A 13839-nucleotide genomic window follows, 5' to 3' on the forward strand; every position below is an offset into this window, starting at 1 on the left:
GTTCCCTCCCAGGTACAGCGTCTGAGGTTCCACCCCTTTTCTTCCCCATCCTTTACCCCCAAACCTGGACAGGCTGCAGTGATGTTCACTCTCCCTCTAGTGTCCATTCTGGGTACTACACCCAAAACTGCTAGACGCTCCCCCACGATGGGATCAGAACTTTCCCACCGCTGGACTGGGAGATCCCGCAAATTCCTGCCCTCGGCGCACCGTTCAGTGGTGGTGGTGATGGGAGCAGAGGAGGGCGTGAGGAACAAACAGGCAGAAAATGATAACACAGGGTGCGTGTGAGACTAGGGGAAGACCCTCACTCAGCTGGGCAGGGGAAGGAATGCTTCTGAGGAGGCGATGGGTCACTCCAGACTTAAAAAAAGAAAAAAGAGTTGGATTTTACTTAGTAAAGGAGCGATAGGAAAGCATACCAGACTCGATGGAATTAAGCGAGCAAAGCTCGGAGGCAGGGAATGGGGCTGCCTGCCGGGAGTGCCAATTAGGTAGACGTGGCCGGAATGCACACTTTGAGGGGGTTGCTGGTTGTGGATGAAGATGGAGAGGTAGGCTTGGGCCTGTGCACCATGCGCTGGGGCTGTGACTCCGACTCTTGGGCAAAGGGAAGCCACTGAGGAGTTTTGAGCAGGGGAGCAGCAAGGTCAGATTCTTTCAGAAGGAACTCTCTGGTGACCAACAAGGAGGAAGTATGAGAGCGAGGGAGACAGGAGAGGGTCACTCCTCTTAAACACAAAGACACAGGGACAAACAGCACTGACCAGGCCTGTGAACCAGACACGTCAATACACATACTGACACCTACAGACATGTCCCAGGGATCCCAGACCGAGCACCCACAGACAAACATGTACCAATATACACTCAGACACGTAACTCAAGTCCTTGAGTGGAAACTGAGGACCCAAATTTATCCCTGGACAGCAGGGGCCACGCACACCCTGATGGACAGAGGAATTCACACACGCAGTGTGGCTGTCTAGGGCCCTACCCCGCCCCCCTCGGTCTCCTCCCTGTCCCTCATCACCTCCCGCAGGAACAAAGCTGACCTTTGCCCTCTGGCCTCTGGCCTCTCCTCCCACACCCCCTGCCCGGAGGGAGGAGCTGTTTGAAGTCTGGGCTGCAGCTGGGGTTTCCTGTTGCCTGGAGGAATGTGGGAGGACTTGCAGGGGGAGGGGAGAGGGGCCGGCCCAGGAGGAGGGATAATGGGGGCCTAGGGACCGGTATCCCCAGTCTCCCACAACGAATGGGGCTTTCAGCTTCTCTGGTTTTTGTACTCCATTTCTGAGCTGCTCCCATCCAGAGGAGGGGAAGTTGGGGCCATAACCGCTTCAGTCCAATGAGCCTCCTGTTCCTCGATCTGCAGCTCAGTGACTCAGAGCAGACCCCCAACTTCTCCAGGCCTCAGTCTCCCTTTCTATGCACTGGACTGAGCCGCACTCTAGCAATCCACACCTCCCCTGCGGCAGCCCCAAGAATGAGGCTAGCCCCAGCACTTGGGGAGGGGAGTGCCTGTCGCTACCCAAGGCCCACCGCACTCTGCCCCAGCCTCGCAGTTATTGTCATTACTAGCACGATGCAAAAATCCCTCAGCGTGGTGCCCTCGTCAGTTTTCAGTGTTTTCACATCCATGTGCTCAGTTATTCTTCCCAATGGCCCTATCTGTAGACAGGGGAGGAATTAGACCTCTACACACGTGGAAACTGAAACTCGTGAGATGCACAGCAAATAAAAGCTGAAACAAAACCAGGTCTGGGGAAGTGGATGTGGTTCAAGCAGTTGAGTACCTGCCTACCAAACAGGAGATGCCAGGTTTGATTCCCGGTGCCTCCTAAAGCAAGACACAGAGCTGACGCAGCGAAGAGACGCAGCACGGAAACAATAACAGACACAACAAGCAGGGAACAGAGGTGGCCCAAGCGATTGGGCACCTCCCTCCCACATTATGTCTGGGGTTCAGTTCCCAGTACCTCCTAAGAAGAAGTTGAGCACGCAACGAACAGATACAGAGAACAGACAGCAAGTGCAAAGAACGGTGGGGGGTGGGAGGTGGAGAAATAAATAAAATAAATCTTAAAAAAAAGAAAAAAGGTCTGTCTGGCTCCCATTCTACCTGGCTTGCAAACCCTTAGGCCCTGTGCCCTTATAGTCTCACCTATATTTCCTAAGGTATAACTATGCCACCTTCTGCTCACATTAAAACAAGTGGAGTAAGCTGATACTAGAAAAGGATGACGCAGGCATCTCTAGAACCTGGGTCCCCTTAAGTTTCCTTTCTCCTGGTGTTCACAGTCATCCTTCCCAGCCTGTGGTGACCCGGAATCCTGTTTTTAAAGACTGGGTTAGCACCCTTCTAGTCGACAGTTTCTAAAGCAGACACAGAGTTTAGCCACTAGGTGGCAGCAGCAGCCCGCAGGAAGACTCTCGGCTCGCCGACCCCCGCCCCCCAAAACTATCCAAGAAGATCAGCTCCCCAAGTGACAGGGAGACCCTGTAATGCTTGGATTCTGGATATCCAACACCCCAGGGGCTAATAAAACCCACTTTTTCTAGGGAGGGGACCGCTGAAAGCGCCCAGGGCAGGAAGGGCATGCTTGGAAAATCCCACTTAACTTCTATTTCCCTTCTCTCATCCAGCTTTGGGTCCTCCTACCTCTCCCTCTGCACCTCATCATTTAACTTCTCCCTCTTCTTCCAAACTCCCTTTCATCCCAAACTACGTGGGGTTGCCTCCTGGGGATGCCATCCTGTATTATTCCACCCAACTCCCTCACAAACCAGCTTTCAGTCTGGGTAGAGCCTTGCAGCTGGGGGCAGAGCCTAATGGGTAAGAGTTTGTGATGGGGGAGGGAGGGAGGGTGGGAAAGCCAATGCACAAGTCCCTTGTGGGGCACCAGCTAGGGCAAGGTGCCAGAGCGTCTCATCTCTTCACGACTGCAAAGAGCCTCCTATGGTTGTAACTTCTGTTTTCATTAATAACTGACTGTATGATGCTTTCTGTGTTCAATCTCTGAACCCAAGGTCCATCTTGTCTGTAAGGAGAAGCTGCTCCCATGCTAGCACCACCTTGCCAAATCAATAGGTGTACCGTTTAGAGCCCTAGCCCTCGCCTACTGCTGCTACTCCCCCATCCTAGGAAGGGCCAATACAAAGTGTCGTCGTGGACCACCCCCCCCCCCTCCAGGCTCCCTCTTTTGTCCTCTGGGAAGACCAGATAGTCCTAGAGGAGGATAAGACTCAGGGCCTTGGGAGAAGTGGAGGTGAGGGGAAGGCAGTACTAAGGAGCTGCAGTTAGCAAAATGTCAAGACATGTCTTTGTCACAGGCTGGCCTTCACCCTGCGGGGCCAAAGGAGGAGTCAAAAACAGGTGGGCTCAGGAGAAAGGCGCTGCCAGCGTAACTTTAGACATAGAGCAAAACAGACAAAGCCAGCAGACAGGGAGCAAAGGAATGTCAGGTACACGGACAGACGAGGTGGGGCAGGCGCTGGACCGGTCAGGGCAGGGTTGATAGACACTGAGGATAGGACAGCCACCATGCATTATTCATGTCCGTGTCCCCTGCGAACCCTGCATACCTCAGTTAACGTTTGTTGAATTGAAGTGCCAAGGGAGGACACACAGACACGGGGAGAGAAGGTCAGAGGGAGAGATCGGGGAGTCAGAACTCCCTGCCGCCCTGTCTGTAGACTAGGAGGTAAGCACGTGGGCCTAGGAATCAGCCAGCTGGGCTCCACCTCTTCCTGATTGTCACCACTTCCTCAATGCCCTCATCTCTAAAATGGAAATGATAATAGTACCATTTTACCGGGCTGTCGCAGGACTCAAGAGCCCTGCGGAGCCCAGTAAATGGCAGCCGCGGCCGTTCTCCGTCCCGGGCTGTCCTGCCGCCTCCCCATGGTAACCAGCCCTCTTCGCCGCAGCGGCGCACAGTCCCATCGGCGGGTAGGCCAGGCAGGGGGCCCGGAGGCAGGGGCTGGATAACAGATGTGACCTGAAGAAGAGGTAGGTGAAAGTGCTGAGCCCAGCCCCCAGGCGCAGCAGGAGCTCGGAACTGTTGAATCCGAATCCTGCTTCCTGATACATTGTAAATGCTCGGTAGAATTCCGCGTGGCGGGGGTGGGGGATCTGCGGGTGAATCCGGTCTTAGGCGTCCTCCCCGCCCTTGGACTTCTAGGAAAACTAGACTTTGGAGGGGGTTAAAGCCGCAGGTCCGAGCTCGGGGGGTGGAGAGGGGGCGCTGGCCGGGGCTCTGAGGTTTCCTGGGCTGCCCTCCCGCCGTAAGCCCTCGCGCTGTACTCAATAGGTAACCTTTTCCGAAAAGGAGAACGCCCCCAAATTCAGAGGGCGAGTCCTCCCCTCTCTCCTCTTCCCTTCCCATTTAATTCGGGTGTCTCAGAAAGTCGCACCCCTTTTGGCTAATCCCCAGAGTCGCTTCGAGTCCCATTCCGTTCCCAGACCCCGCCCCTTCACCACCACCCGCAGCTCAGCCCCAGTCCGAGCCCCCGCCTGGAGACCCGGAACGTGGAGAACATTCCCAATCCTCGGGGAGGATCGGCGGCCCTCAGTGAGCGAGCACGTGCTGCCACCAGAGGGGCCCGGGCGCGCGGAGTCCCCGCGGGCTCCCCGCTGGCTCCCGGCCGCGCCGTCGGAGCTGCCCGCGCCGCCCCGCCCGCCCCGAGCGCCGAGCGGCCGGGGCGGGGACTACAAGTCCCGGCGTGCCGCGCGCGCGCTCCCCCCTGGGGTTCCGGATGGTGAGCGGCGAAGGTAAGGCGAGCTCGCAGAGGCAGCGGCGGCGGCAGCGGAGACGGAGAGAAGCAGGCAGGCAGGGCGAGGGCGAGAGACGGAGGGAGGGAGCGAGCGAGGCAGACCAGACAGACAGACAGGCGGGCGGGCGGGCAGAGCGAGCCACCCGCCAGGCTGCGCTCAGCCCCGCTCGCAGCCGAGAGAGCAGAAGGCAGGAGGAGGGAGGGGAGGAGGGGGAGGGAGGGAGAGAGGGAATCCAGCTACCACCACCCAAAGCCAGCGTCTGCTTTCTGTCCTCATTTCCTTTTCCCACCCAGCTCGGAGAGCAGAGAAAGGCAGAGAGAGCGAGAGATAGAGATAGTCAGAGAGACAGCCAGCCAGCCAGAGGGAGCGGGAGGGAGGAGGGCGGAGGAGGAGCAGGAGGAGGACTACGCGGGGCGCGTTCCCTCCCAGGTTTGCAATTGGGGGGTGGGGGCGGGGGTGTCCAGGGCTGTGAGAGTGTGTGCGCGGCGGGGGGGAGCGCGGGGGGCGCAGAGAGAGCGAAGGAGTGATCGAGGTGGGGGGGCGCCGCGGGAGCGGGGGGCCGTGTCCAGCGGAGTTAGCGGCGGAGAATGTGAGCCGAGGCGCGAGCCTTGCTGTCAGCGACGGCGGGCGGCTCAGGGCTCCTGCACGACTCCTCTCCCCAGCAGCCGGGCGCCCGCGTCGCTGCCGCCGCCGGAAGACGGACGCCCCCCAAAGCCCTTCGTCTGGCTCGGACCCACGGAGCCGGCAGCCCAGCACTCCGGTGAGTGGCGCCTCCTCCCCAGCCCGAGTCCCTCACTGGGGAGCCGCCGGCCGGGCTCTTTTGTGCCACGCACCAGGGGGGGACCCCGCGCCCCCTCCGCGCCCCCCGGTCCGGCCCGCTGGACCCGGTGGCTGCGGTGCCCGCGGTGCGATCGGTCTTTGTTTCCGCCGGGGCCCGCGGCTCGGCTGGGCTCGGCTCGAAGCCTGGCAGGCAGCGCCGGGAAGGGGGAGGGGGAGGCGGACAGGGAGGGGGGGCGGGGAGGGGGGGTTCTCGGGTTTCCTGGCCGCCCCGCGGCTCCCCCGGCTCGGGGGCGAGGTGCGCGCCCAGCGCTGCCGCGCGCCCCCTCCTCCTTCCCCCTCCCTCCGCCTTTGGATTTAAAACTGCAATTTGCTCTCCAGCTTGCTGGGAATGGGGGGGGGAATGAAGGGGGGACCGTGGGAGCGGAGAACAAGGCTGGATTTTAGGATCGGCTTGGAGAGAGGGGAGACTGCGGAGGGAGGAGCCCCTCCCCTTCAATCCCTAAATCCCGAGGTTCCGCTGGTGCTCTGGGAGTTGAGGGGCGGGGACCTGATGACCCCGAGGGGTTGCGGGGCGGAGGAGGGATTTGGGGGCGGCCAGGGCCCGAGGGTTTGGGCCGCTTGCCCGGTTACCTGGCGAACAAAGTCGGCTCACTTTTGCATAAATAAATAAATAATCGCCTATCAATGCGTTTCCTCCGGGGCTCTGATTGAATTGGCCCCCTCTTCCCCAGGGGGTGGGGTGCTGAGTGACAGCTGTCAGCCCCCTGGGCCCGAGGCTGGGGTGAGTAGCTGAACCCCGCTGCTTCCTGGCCGAGGGCGCCTTCGCCTGCTGGGTCCGGGTCCCCGGGCAGAGCCAGAGGGGCAGGGGGCTGGCTCTGAGTCTAGGAAATAACCTTGTTTCCTGTTCTACAGGAAAAGGGACAGCAACCCAGAGTTTGGGGGCTGGGGATGAGGACCAGTGGGAGTTGGGGGGGGGGGCTGCCCCAGCAGCCTGACCCCCCCAGCCTCCTGCCAGGCATGAGGGTCAGCTGAGGGAGGAAGGATGTGGGCCTTGCTGGCCGGAGGCGGGAGCTGGGGCTGTCCCTGAGGCAGGCGGCGGGCACCGAGAGGGAGGGAGAGAGAGAGAAGCGGGGGCGGGAATTCTCTACCGCAGACCCTGGGGGCCAGGGCCAGATGTGGAGGGGTGGGGAGTCCCCCGCCCGCCCAGCTTGGGGGCCCTGGGGCTGGGCTGGGAGGGGCTGAGCCTAGTGCCCTCGGTTCTGCACCAGTGCCTGACTGGCAGGGCCAGCTGAATGCGAGCCCAGGCGTCACCCTGGGAGGCAGGGCCGTGCTGCACCAGCATGGGTCCCTGAGCGTGAGGAGGGACCTTTGGGGGGCCTGTGCCCGTCTGGCTGGGCAGGCGTTTCCCGCCGGACCAGTTGGTGTCAGGCGGGACTTGGCCCCAGCTCCCTGGGCAGAGCACAGGGTATGAGGACAAGCTTTGCCTCCGGGTCAGGGTGGCCACATTTTGTCCGCTGCCGCCGGCGGGGCGGGGGCATGTGCCCAGGCCTGGGCAGAATCCTGCCAGGAGCCTTTGGGGTGTTTCTATTGTTGGCTTGTTCCAGTTTTCTGTGGCCCGTGCATGTGGCTGTGTGAGCTGGGGCTGGGAGTGAAAGATCACCAGCCCAGCCACCCCTCCCATGTCTCCTGGCGTGGGGGTGCCAGGCTGGGTTGTGATGGCGAGCTCTTAGACGGGACCCCCCAGGTGGCATGTACATGCCGTTTGCCATCCTCCCTCCTTTGAGCAGATGTATATTTATTTTTATAGTAATGGAAAATCAAACCAAATAGTAAGTTGAATTCATTTTTTTCTCCTGCTATGTCAATAGTTGGAGTAACCCCCAGGGATTGGTGAACTTCTCACCCCGGAGTCCCCACCCTTCAGAGGCTACAAAGACCAGTGAGGGCATGCGCTTTGGGGGACCAGTGGGCATGGGTCCAAACCAGTGACTCTTTTCTTCCTTGCAGTCTGGCATTGCCCCCTCCCCGGGCATCCCCCCGTACCCCAGGGTCTAGTCGGGCCTCTCAGCCGCCTCCCCGCTGGGTGCCTAAGCTGTGCCCAGTGCCCAAACCCTCAGGGACATTCCCCTGGTGGGCTCCCTCTCCCCCCCCCCCCCACGTCTGGGCTCCCGGCCCACGTGCCGATATTTATTTTCTGTAATAAAATCCATTTTTAATGCCGTTACTTTTGAAATAATATAGAGAGAAACAAATGTGATGTGTTTAAGTTGCCCTCTGTGAGTTTTTAATGTGATCTATGGCTGAGGTAGTGATGGAAGGAGCTGTTGGGCTTGGAGAAATTTGGTGTCATAAAGAAAAAGAGCTCGCTGTTTATTATGGTTGCTGGGCTGGGGGGTCTGCAGCAGGGTCGTGGGGGCAGGCAGCCCCCAACGCCCCCAAGTACTGTGGGTGGATGACTTAGCTTCTCAATTTTGGAGTGTGAGGGTCCCAGGATTCTTTCTCATTGACCCTCAGTCCCTGATGGAGCCTTCTGGTGAAGAGGCTTGGGAACTGGGGGGCGTTACGTCCCCCCCTTCCCCCCCCCCCCTTCCCGCACATGCACTCCATGGGGTTCGAGCTCAGCAGGGAGGATTCTGGAAGACCTGCTGAGAGCTGAGTGGAGGTGTACTGTGGGGAGGTGGGAATTGGATTCTGAAGGAGATTGAAGGATGGGGTTTCTACCTGATTGCTCTGTCTGTGCTGGAGGCTTGAGGGGCAGCCTGTCCCTGCCCCTGGCAGGAGACGTGGGGGTGGGGGTGGGGGGAGCGGTTTACTGGTCTGGATTGGCAAGAGTCCCAGAGGGACGTTGCTTACTCTCGATTCAGCCTGGAGCACTGACTTTGAACTGTTCCCTCCTCTGTGCCTCTGTTCCCATTGGACAGGGGCTTCCTCCAGGTAAACCTGAATTCTCCCACCCCCCACCTAATCCCCTCTGTCCCCCCCTCCCCCCACCCTCCCGCCCCAGGTCAGCTTCATCCTTGTGTGTGTGTATGAAAACAGAGCTCTGTGTCTCATGCCAGCCACCCAAGAACAAGGAGGTGCCATCCCTGCATACCAGATGCCCAGACCCTTCTGGTCTGCCCGGGCGAGGTCAAGCAGACTCATTATTATGGGATGGAGCCCAGCTCTGTCTCTGGGCCCCCTGGGCCTCTTGGGACAGAGGTGGGGAGAGCAGGAAGCCAGAATGGAGTGGAGCTGGGACTGCAGGGGGGAGCAAGGGTAACGTTGTTGCTAATGCCGGCAGATGGGCCCCCCCAGGGAAAGAGCGGGAGGGTGGGGGTGGGGAGGAGAGAGACCCAGACAGCCACGTGCGAGGCAGGGAGAGGGAAAGATGGAGTCAGGCCATCTCTGATGAGAGGGGAGAGAGAAACAAGCAGGGAGGAGAGCCAGGGTCACAGCCCTGGAGGGGGGTACAGGGGACGCAGAAGGCCCGGCCTATCCCTACCCTCGTGGCCAGAAGTGAGCAGTCCTGAGGGGTCCTGAGGGCCTTTCCCCCAAGATCAAGTTCCAGGGTTGTTTTTCGGAGGAGAGACAAGCAGATGTCTCTGGAAAGAGGGAGGAGGACAGGTGGGGAAAGAAAGAGAGGGGGAGACTCCCACAGGAGGAGGAAGAGGGAGACAGAGCCATTCCAGGGGTCATTTAACTTCTGCTCTTGCCGGGGAGGGCAGTGTCTTCCCTCTGCCTCCCCCAAATGGCTAGGGACAGAGCCGAGTTCTTCTCGGGACCTGGAGGTGGAGCCTGCAGCAGCTACAGCACCCACAGGTTGTTGGTGCTCTGCACCAGGAGGCAGCTGGGTTAGAAAAGCAGGGGACAGTCGGGTCGCCAGAGGCACAAGGGGCCTCCTCCACTTGAACCTCCCCCCACCTTGTTGGACCAGAGAAGGAAAGCAAGTTTAGAGAAGGGAGCCTTTTGCTTAGGGTCCCAGAGACGCTGGGCAGGGCCAGCCCGGGGGCTAGGCTCTTGGCGCGCCACCTCGCTGTGGTTAGAGAACTGGGACAGCTGCAGGGGGCCTCCTGGGTGTGGAGTGGGGGGGGCCGGGGCCTGGGGAGAGGAGCAGGCAGGCACCCTTGTGGCCAGAGCCCCCCAGGGGAGGGGGAGGCGCTGCTGCTGCTGCTGCTGCTGCTGCCGCCGCCGCCGCCGCGGGAGAGAGAGGGAGGGGAGGGGAGAGAGGAGGGGAAACAGTGAGTCAGGCTTCCAAGAGCTGAGGATGAGAGAGCCAGAGCCGGAGGGAGAGGGCAGGGAGGGCTGCTCAGCAAGGGCGGGGGGGCCCAGGCAGGGGCAAGGAGAGCTGGAGAGGGAGGGAGCCAGCCCCTGGCCCTGGCCCAGGTAGCGCCGTGCAGAGGGCGCAGCCAGTGTGGACTTTGCCCGTGGCAGGTCGGGAAGGAGCCAGATTCTGCCCCGCAGTGCCCCTATTCTTTCCCCATTCCTTGTTTATGATTCCACTCCAGGGGTTCAGGAGGGATGACCTTTTGCACCTCGGGTCCCCCATCCACTGTGGGATCTGGATTGTGAGCCGCGGGGGGCAGAGCGGCCTGGGAGGGTGTCACGGGATGCGGTTTCAGCTGCTGCCTTTGTCTGGGGGGGCACTGTTGGAGCCTGCCGCCCATGCAAGGTAGGGTGCGGATCTCCGGGGGGAGGGCTCCCTGAAGAACCCTCTGAGGTGCATGTCACACGACAGTGGGGGCCGTGGTGGGTGCTGGCACGCGGCTGTGTGTGCCTGAGGTGCAGTGGGAGGTGCCTCGGTCTCTCTGGATGGCCGGTGCCTAGACAGGGCCAGGGTCCTCACCTGCCCAGAATCAGCCTCCACTGTTAGGGGTGGCCCTGGTGTGATCCCCACTAGGCACTGGGGAAGCAGGGAGGTGGAAATAGCCCCAGTGGAAGCTGGCAAGGAAATGCCTGTGCAGCCCCTCGTGCCTGGAACTGGGACCAGAGCAGGAGGGATCCCCTGGGATTGCCTGGAAGGGAGGGGGAAGGCGCCCCCCTGGCCCAGCTGACAGGAAGCAGTGGCTCCCAGCGCCTCCTTCCCCCCAAGGCCTGGCCTCCCCTGCCCCTCCTTCCTGGATCCCAGCCTCTCTGCCATGGGCTAGGGGATGAGGAAGGTGGGCACTGAAGATCCCCCTCCAGCAGGGCCTGGCGATGAGGGGACGGTAGAGGGAGGGTAAAGTGAGCGCTGCCCCACGCCCAGACTCCGCCGCGGCGAGGCCCCGCTTGCTCCCCTTTCTGTTCTGGGGGCTTTGGCCCCGCAACCCAGGGGAGGGGCCGCCTCTACAGCTGGCTGGCCCCGAACTCCCAGCTCAGCCCAGCTGCTACTGAAGCTTCCAGAAGCTGCCGTTCTGCCCCCTCTTCCCATCCCCTGAGCCAGGAGAGGCCCTTTTGCTGACCTGGGGGAGGGGGCCTTGGGGAGTGAGTGGGTGCCCTTAGAAGGACTAACACAGCCCGCCAGCCAGATGGGTGGTGGAACAGATGGACAGAGACACCCACTCACAGGCGGATGGAGACGGACAGATGGACCGCGACAGGAAGAGATGGACAGACAGAGGTGCTGGTAGAGAGAGGAGGAGTCAGAGAAATGGAAGGGCCTGGGGAAAGAGACAGAGACTTGGAGACAGGGACGAACAAGGAGGGAGACAGGGTGACTGAGATGGGAGAAGGAGAGATGAGGAGGAGAAGCAGAGACAGGGAGAGAGAAAGAAAAGGGGAAACCCAGTGAGAGAGAAAAGAGACTTGAGGCTGCAAACCACAAACAGGGATTTGATGAGAATCTGGAAGGTGTTTTCTCCCACTTCCCTCCCCAAACCCCCAGGCCAGCCAAGTCTCCATTCCTTCCACCCCCGGCTCAGCTTCCAGCTGCTAAAGAGGTCAGGGAGAGAGAGAGGGAAGTGTCCCAGAGACCCCTCCTGCCTGCTCTTCTTTTTGTGGGGGAGGGGGTTGCTGGGCGCTGCTAGCCCTGACCCCTACATTCAATGTACATCTCTCTCTCAGAAAATAGCCTGTCACACTCAACGGGTATGTGCCTCCTGGTGTAAACGTACTCTCCCTACTCACACCTGTCTGCCCATGCCCTGCCGGGCACACACACACACACACACACACACACACACATACACATACACACACCCTTTGCGACGTGCCCATCTATCCTCACACCCACCCTGCCTCTCACAGACCCAGCTGGTGAGCCCGTGCCTGTACTTCTTACCCACGCAGCTGGTGACAGCCAGGCCTGTCGGGAGGTCTCAGGCCATGCAGTCACACACAAAGTCACACCAGAGCAGAGACAGAGCTTCCCTGGGGGCGAAGAGCAGGGCTCCCAAGGACCAGGGGGGTGTCTGGGGTGGGCGGGTTGGCACACTCCCCTACTTCTGATGCCGTCATCCGGGTGGGGAGGCAGGAGGCCCTCTCGGCTGGTGGGAACCTTCTGGGCCTGGGCTGGACACGGAAATGGCTGGTGTGAAAGAGTTGGTGAGAGGTGGTGTGTGTGCGAGCGTGTGGCAGTATCAGGATGCCGAGCGTCTACGGTGTGTGAGGCACGTGTGGGATGGGGTATGGGTCCGACCGGGAGATCCCTGTGTATGGAGATGTGTGGGTGTATGAGATGGCACGTGTGATAGCTGTTTGTCAGGTAGGTACCTGTGCATGTGTGTGTGTGACAGGTGTGCTTATACAATGGGCGTGTGTGACTGTGCATGGGTTTTGCAGAGTGTGTGTGGGGGTGTCTGATGGGAGTGTGTGTAGTGGCGTGTGCATATGTGAAGCTGTGTGTGTGTGGTGGTGTGTGGGTGTGTGAGGGTGTCTGGGGCTTGTGGATGAGGGGAAGGGTTGTGCGTCTATGAGGGTATAGCTGTACATGTGAGGTTTGGAGGTGTGTTCTCCAAGGCCGTCAGCACGATCGCATGGGAAGGGGCTCCAGGGCTCACCGCTGGGCACTGACCCGCACAGATGCACAAGGACAGGCAGACCCTCCCTGTCCTCCCTCTTCCTCTCCTGGCGTCAGTGGTTTTCAAAGGCGCCTCCAGGAGAGCTGTTTGCCTTGCTGGCCCCCCTCCCCCCAGCCTTGCCTCTTCAAACACAGTGATACCCTCCAGGCAGCTCCGCTGAGCTCCTGCCTGGACCATCTGAAGGCAGATGGGTGGGCTGGGATCCGCTGCTGCCCCCCAGGGAGCCAGGAGGCAGCTCTGCTCCTCAGGCCTGGGCGCAGGCTGAGACAGATGGACTGGCTGTCTGGCCGCCCCAGCACAGGGCCGAGGCGTTCCAGCGGACAGTCCGCCGTCCGGGCCCTTGAGCAGAGGCCAGGGCACTGCCCTTCATCTCCCTAAAGGAGCATCCACTCCCACCCTGCAGCCTCCACTCCTCTCTGACCCAGGGCCCCAACTGCAGCCCCAGCCTCCCCCTAAATATATAACCTCCTCACCTACAGATTCACAGCTCCAGGACCTCCTTAGACACACAGCCCCAAAGCCTCCACAACCACCTTACACACCCACAGCCCCAGCACCTCCCCAAATCCACAGCCGCTCCTCCCCCCACAGCGCCAGCATAGCCAGGCACAGCACCACCACGGGCTGCCTGCATAGCCGCAACGCCTCCCGGACACCAGGAACCCCTGACGGCCCTCCTCCCGGCCCCACACCTCCCTGCTGGCCCCACCACATCTCTCCCCTCAGGGACCCACTCTGACCTTTCCCAGGACAGAAAGACTGAAGGACTTAGAGCCTCTTACTACCTCCCCAAATGCATAGCTCTACTAGACTCTCAAACCCACAGCCCTTCTCTAGCCCCAGTGCCTCCCCAGACTGGTTCAGGTGTCCAGCTAAAGCCCCAGGAACCTTTCTAGCAACACACCCCCAACTCTTCCCCAACACATGATGCAACCATGATAACTTTCCAAGCACATCAACTACAGGCCGCCTCCTTTACCAAAACCTAGTACTTCATGACCCCACACATCCCCAAATAAACACACACACACAAAGCTAGCACATCCTCAAACGTCAGTTCCCACTACAACCCCAGCGCTTCCCCGGGTGCATCCAGGGTGCCCCTACAGCTGTAATACTTCCCACAAGCTCAGACTCTCAGAGCTTCCAGTACCTCCCCAGACACACACATGCTCCTTGTAGCCCAACATGTCCCCCAGCCAAGGCCCAGTACCTCTCCAAACCCACCAGTGCACCCCCCACACCTTTCCAAACACACAGCTGCTTCCCCCACATACGCACACTGCTCCAACACCCTCTCGAGCACCC

The 13839-nt window shown here is 60.4% G+C and overlaps 1 protein-coding gene across 12 annotated transcripts in view; it reads left to right on the forward strand.

Annotated features, from left to right (window-relative positions):
- Positions 1 to 4722: 4722 nt before the first annotated feature.
- The window catches only part of AHDC1 (AT-hook DNA binding motif containing 1), a 61768-nt gene continuing 52651 nt past the window's right edge, over positions 4723 to 13839 (forward strand). For 3 of the 12 annotated variants that reach the window (XM_058304029.1, XM_058304027.1, XM_058304033.1), the window contains exons 1-2: positions 4729 to 4771; positions 5437 to 5534. The gene's annotated coding sequence lies outside the window, so the exon portion shown is untranslated. Of the gene's footprint in view, positions 5204 to 5426; positions 5535 to 13839 lie in introns of those variants that run through there. The other 9 variants (XM_058304032.2, XM_058304031.1, XM_071217607.1 and 6 more) reach the window with 9 other exon arrangements.

Source organism: Dasypus novemcinctus, chromosome 9 (genome assembly GCF_030445035.2).
Source record: "Dasypus novemcinctus isolate mDasNov1 chromosome 9, mDasNov1.1.hap2, whole genome shotgun sequence".
NCBI classification, from domain to species: domain Eukaryota; kingdom Metazoa; phylum Chordata; class Mammalia; order Cingulata; family Dasypodidae; genus Dasypus; species Dasypus novemcinctus.